At 35.5% G+C, this 5,435-nt stretch overlaps 1 pseudogene; it reads right to left on the reverse strand.

Moving 5' to 3' along the window:
- Nucleotides 1–3,997: 3,997 nt before the first annotated feature.
- LOC101419400 (elongation factor 1-beta pseudogene) lies at nt 3,998–4,800 on the reverse strand (annotated as a pseudogene).
- Between the last annotated feature and the right edge of the window lie 635 nt (nt 4,801–5,435).

Below are 5,435 nucleotides of genomic sequence, written 5' to 3' on the forward strand. Positions count from 1 at the left end.
AGAGTGCTTGAATAATAAGATAAGCAATCCTAACCTAATAGCAGAACATTTAACCCCCAAAGAGCAGGATATACTTTCTTCTCAAGTGCTCATGAATCTTTCTCCAGGATAGACATATGTTGGGTATAATGCAGATCTCAAGAAATTTAACAAGATTAAATTATACAAAAACACTTTCTCTGATCATAATGGAATAAAGCTGGAAATCAACAATAGGCAGAAAAAGGGAAAATTCATAAATATTTGAAAATTAAACAACTTACCCTTAAAAAATCAGTGGATAAAATAAGAAATTGCAAGAGAAATCAATAAATATTTCAAGACGAATGAAAAGGAAAATACAAAATATCAGAACCTATGGGAAGCAGTGAAGGGATTTCTGGGAAAGAAATTTATAGCCCTCAATGCTTATATTAAAAAAGAAGAAAGAGCTAAAATCAATGACCTAACTACACAGCTGGAGGAACTAAAAAAAGAACAGCAAATTATTCCCAAAGCAAGCAGGAGGAATGAAATAACATAGCAGAGAAGTGAATGAAATTGGGGGAAAGAAACAATAGAGAGGATTAACAACACTAAAATTAACAAAATAGACAAACAGACTGACAAAGGAAAAATGAAGAAGCAAATAAATAAAATCAGAACTAGAACAGGAAAATTACTACTGAACCCACAGAAATAAAAGAGAACGTAAGAGACTATTATGAATGACTGTATACCAACAAACTGGATAATGCAGATGAAATGGAAAAAATCCTAAGAAGATGTGGACAACGTACACTGACCCTAGAAATAATAGAACACTTTAAGAAACCAATCACAAGTGAAGAAATTGAAACAATCATCAAATACCTCCCAAAGATGAAAAGCCCAGGTCCAAATGGCTTCACAGATGAATTCTACCAAGCATTCAGATAATATTCAATACCAATCTTACTCAAACTCTTCCAAAAAAACTGAACAAGAAGGAATGCTATTAAACTCATTCTATGACACTAATATCACCCTAGTGCCAAAACCAAATAAAGATATTACAAAGAAAGAAAATACAGATCCATTTCTGTAATGGATATAGATACTGAAAAATCAACAAAATACTTAATAATCAAATCAACAACACATTGAAAGAATTATTCATCTTGAGCCAGTTGGTTTTATAGCAGGCATGCAAGGATGTTTCAAAACAAGAAAATCAATAAAAAATACACTTTAATAAATGAAAGAAGAAAAAATCATTTGATCATCTAGATTGTTACAGAAAGGGCATTTAACAAAATACAGCATCCTTTCTTGATTAAAAAAAAACACTCCAAAAGATATGAATAGAAGGAAACTTTCTCAACAAATATGAAAACCCCACTCATGACATTGTACTCAATGGTGAAAGACTGAAAGCTTTCCCGTTGAGACTGGGAACAAGAAAAATGTGCCTGCTGTTGCCACTGTTGTTCAATATAGCACTGGATGTTCTAGCTAGAGCAATCAGGCAAGAAAAAGAAATAAAATGCATCCAAATTGGGAAGGAAGAAGTAAAGCTTTGACTATTCACAGATGATGTGATACTATACTTAGAAAGTCCAAAAAAAAACTACAACAAAGCTAATAGAGCTAACAAATGAGTTCAACACAGTGGCAGGATGTAAGATTAATGGGCAAAAGTCATTAGTGTTTCTACACAATAATAAAAAGCAATTTGAAGAGGAAGTCAAGAGAAAATTCCATTTACAATAGCAACTAAAGGAATGAAATACTTAAGAATAAACTTAGCCAAGGATGTAAAGTATTTGTACTCAGAAAACCACAATCCATTGCTAAAAGAAATCAAAGACCTAAATAAATGGAAGAACGTTTGTGTTCATGGATTGGAAGACTAAGTGTTGTTGAGGTGACAATTCTACCCAAATTGATATACAGATTCAATGCAATATGATAAAAATTCCAACAGTCTTTTTTAAGAAAGTGGAAAACACAATTATTAAAGTTATGTGGAAGGGTAAGGGGTCACAAATAGCCAGTAACATCTTATAAAGGAAGAATGAAGTTGGAAGTATCTTATTTCTGGGCTTGAAATCATATTACCTAGCTTCAGAGGTAAAAACAGGATGGTACTACATAAAGATAGACATATAGACCAATGGAACCAAACTGATGGTTCAAAAATGGACCAAATCATCTATGGTCAAGTGATTTTTGACAAGGCAGTCATGGCCACCCAGGTGGGGCAGAACAGTCTTTTCAACAAATGGTGGTGGGAGAACTGGATATCCATGTCCAAAAGAAAGACAGAGGATACTATCTCACACTTTATACAAAAATTAACTCAAAATGAATCAAAGACATAAATTTAAAGTGACAACCATGGGGAAACATCCACAAGACGTGGTGGTATGTAGTGGGTTCTTAAATCTTACACCAAAAATATGAACAACGAAAGAAAGAAATGGATAAATGGGGCCTCCTCAAACTTAAACACTTTTATGCTTCAAAGGATTTTGTCAAGAAGGTGAAAAGGCAGCCCACTCAAGAAAATATTGGGAAACCACATATTCATTAATAATTTGATTTCCATGCTATATAAAGAGATCATGCAACTCATCAATAACAGAGCAAGGAATCCAATTTAAAAATGGGCAAAAGATTTAGACCTTTCTCCAAAAAGAAAACAGAAATGGTAGAAAGGAAAAAGGAAAAAAAAAAGCTCAATATTGCTAGCTGTTAGGGAAATGAAAATCAAAACCACAATGAAACATCATCTCACACCTCATAGAATGGCTTTTATTAAAAAAACAGAAAACAATAACTGCTGGAAAAGATGTGCAGAAATAGGAACACTCCTTCACTGTTGATGGGAATGCAGAATGGTATATCTCTGTGGAAGACATTTTGGTGGCTTCTCAGGAAACTAAATAGAACTGCCATATGATCCAGCAATCCCTTTACTAGGAATTTATCCAGAAGAACTGAAAATAGTGACAGGAACAGACATTTGCACACCAATGTTTATAGCAGCATTACTCACAATTGCCAAAATATGGACACAAACAAAGAGTTCATTAACCAATGAATGGATAAGAAAAATGTGGTATATATACATATATGATGAAATACTACACTTCTGTAAGAAGAAATGAAATTGGGACACATATGCTAATGTGAATTAATGCTGAGGACATTAGGATAAGTGAAATAAGTCAGAAAAAAGGACAAATATTGTGTAGTCTCACTCATATGAACTAAATATGAAGAATAAGCACATGGAGTTAAAACCTAGAGTATAGGTTACTAGGAGATAGAATGAGGGCTGAGAAGAGGTACCAGTGCTTAATATATGGAGAATTTTTAATTAGCTAGACTGTAAATGTGTAGAAATGGATAGAGTTGATTATAACACATTATGGCAAGTATAACTAACACAGCAGGTTTATAAAAGCTGTGGCTGAAAGGGATAGTCTAGCCTATAAATGTCAACTGAAAGAAAGCTAGAGAATAATCTAGAGACTGAAAAATATAGTGAGCCTGGAGATGGATGAGGATTGTGGTTAATAGTACAAATACAAGAATGTTCTTCTATGAACTGTAAGTAAATCACTATTAAAAGGTGATGAGAATATGAAGATGCGTGAGAAAATGCAATTAATATAGTCTATGGACTATAGTTAAGAGCAATATGGTAGTGTTCTTGACTCAATGCTAAAGAAGATACTGTGTTAGTAATAGGGGGTGTATGGAAAAATAAACCAAATATAAGCTGTGGATTTAGTTAATGGTAATAGTATGATGATGTTCTTGCATGATCTATAACAAATGTTCTACAACAATGTAAGGTGATGGTGGAGGGATGTTTTATAGGAATTCTGCACATTATGCATGAATTATTTTGTAAGTTCACAACTTCTCTATAAAAAATATATATATAATAAATATCAAACCCTACTATGGTTTATTCAGAAAATAAACTTATTAAAGGATATTTATTTATTTATTTATTTTTTTGACAGTTTTTCAAACTTTTATTTAAGTGCCATGATCCAGGATGAATTTTATATCTTGTTGAAAGCAGCAACATCCATGGACTGCACATAGTCCTCAAAAGCAATTATCTGCTCCTCCAGCATATCTGTTCCAACTTTATCATCTTCAACTACACACTGTATTTGAAGTTTTTTTATTCCATATCCCACTGGAACTAGTTTAGAAGAGCCCCAGACCAAGCCATCTGTTTGAATGCTTCTGACACACTCTTCTAACTTTGCCATATCTGTTTCATCATCCCAAGGTTTCACATCAAGTAAGATGGAAGACTTGGCAACAAGTGCAGGTTTTTTGGCTTTCTTTGACTCATACTGGGCAAGGCGTTCTTCTCTTAGCCGCTTAGCTTCTTCGCTTTCCTCTTCCTCATCAGATCCAAAAAGATCAATGTCATCATCATCTTTACTATCTGTAGCTCCACTTCCTGTGGTGTCTTCCACATTAGCAGGTCCATATTTGCCCAAAGCTTTCTTCACTCCTGGCAGGCTGGCTTTTTCCTTTTCGTAAGACTTGATGTGATTATACCAGCGTAGGGCGTGACACAAATCGGCGGGTGGTGGGCTGGAGACTGCTTCAAATACTGCCACATCTGCTTGTGATGGCACATATCCCTCGATGTAGCTCTTGTCCGCCAAATAATCGTTGAGCACCTGGAGGCCAGCGGGGCTTTTCAGGCGTCCGAAACCCATGGCGAAAGCTGTATTCCGGGACTGGGCAGCAAAGGAGGGAAAAACGCAGACAGTCTACCGCAAGTGCTGAGAGGGAAAAAGGCCGTGAAAGGCCGGAAAATTCCTTATATAGAGTCGGAGGCGTTTCCCTCCGCCACTACCCGGCCGAAGGTTAAAGGTCAAAGTACGTTACTACTCACATTCCTGAACATAAAAATTGGGGACTCTGTGTTAAATAGCCAAGGAATTGTCCGTGGGCCTTTCTTTGTGTTTGGAAATTGATAAAAGGAGCATTTCTCATATTCGTACCTCCGTGGCGCTTCAAGATTCAAGGATATTTAATAGTACACAAAGGTCTGAACTTGGAATCCATGCAGTTAGGAGCAACACTGAGCTTCACTGTGGACTGACTCCTGCAAAGGCATTATAGCCACTGCTGCTGGGTACAATTTTTCCATTTATTACTGGATGTGCACTGTGCCTGCTTCCTCAGATTACTTAGTTGTCAAATCAAGATTTTATGAGACTATATCCAACTAGCAGAGTGTCATTCAAATGCTGCATTCCAGATTTAATGGAAGCTGGCAAAGTGAGTTTTAAGGTTTCTTCCTTGGGCAGGTGTGACTACAAAAGGAGAAAAATTTTAAGCAACCTATGACTAGTCTTGAAGTGATAAACAACCAGAAAACAAGACAAATGCCCAACAATGAACTCATTATTAATTTCCTCCCAATAATC

This window comes from Dasypus novemcinctus, chromosome 16 (genome assembly GCF_030445035.2).
Source record: "Dasypus novemcinctus isolate mDasNov1 chromosome 16, mDasNov1.1.hap2, whole genome shotgun sequence".
NCBI lineage: Eukaryota > Metazoa > Chordata > Mammalia > Cingulata > Dasypodidae > Dasypus > Dasypus novemcinctus.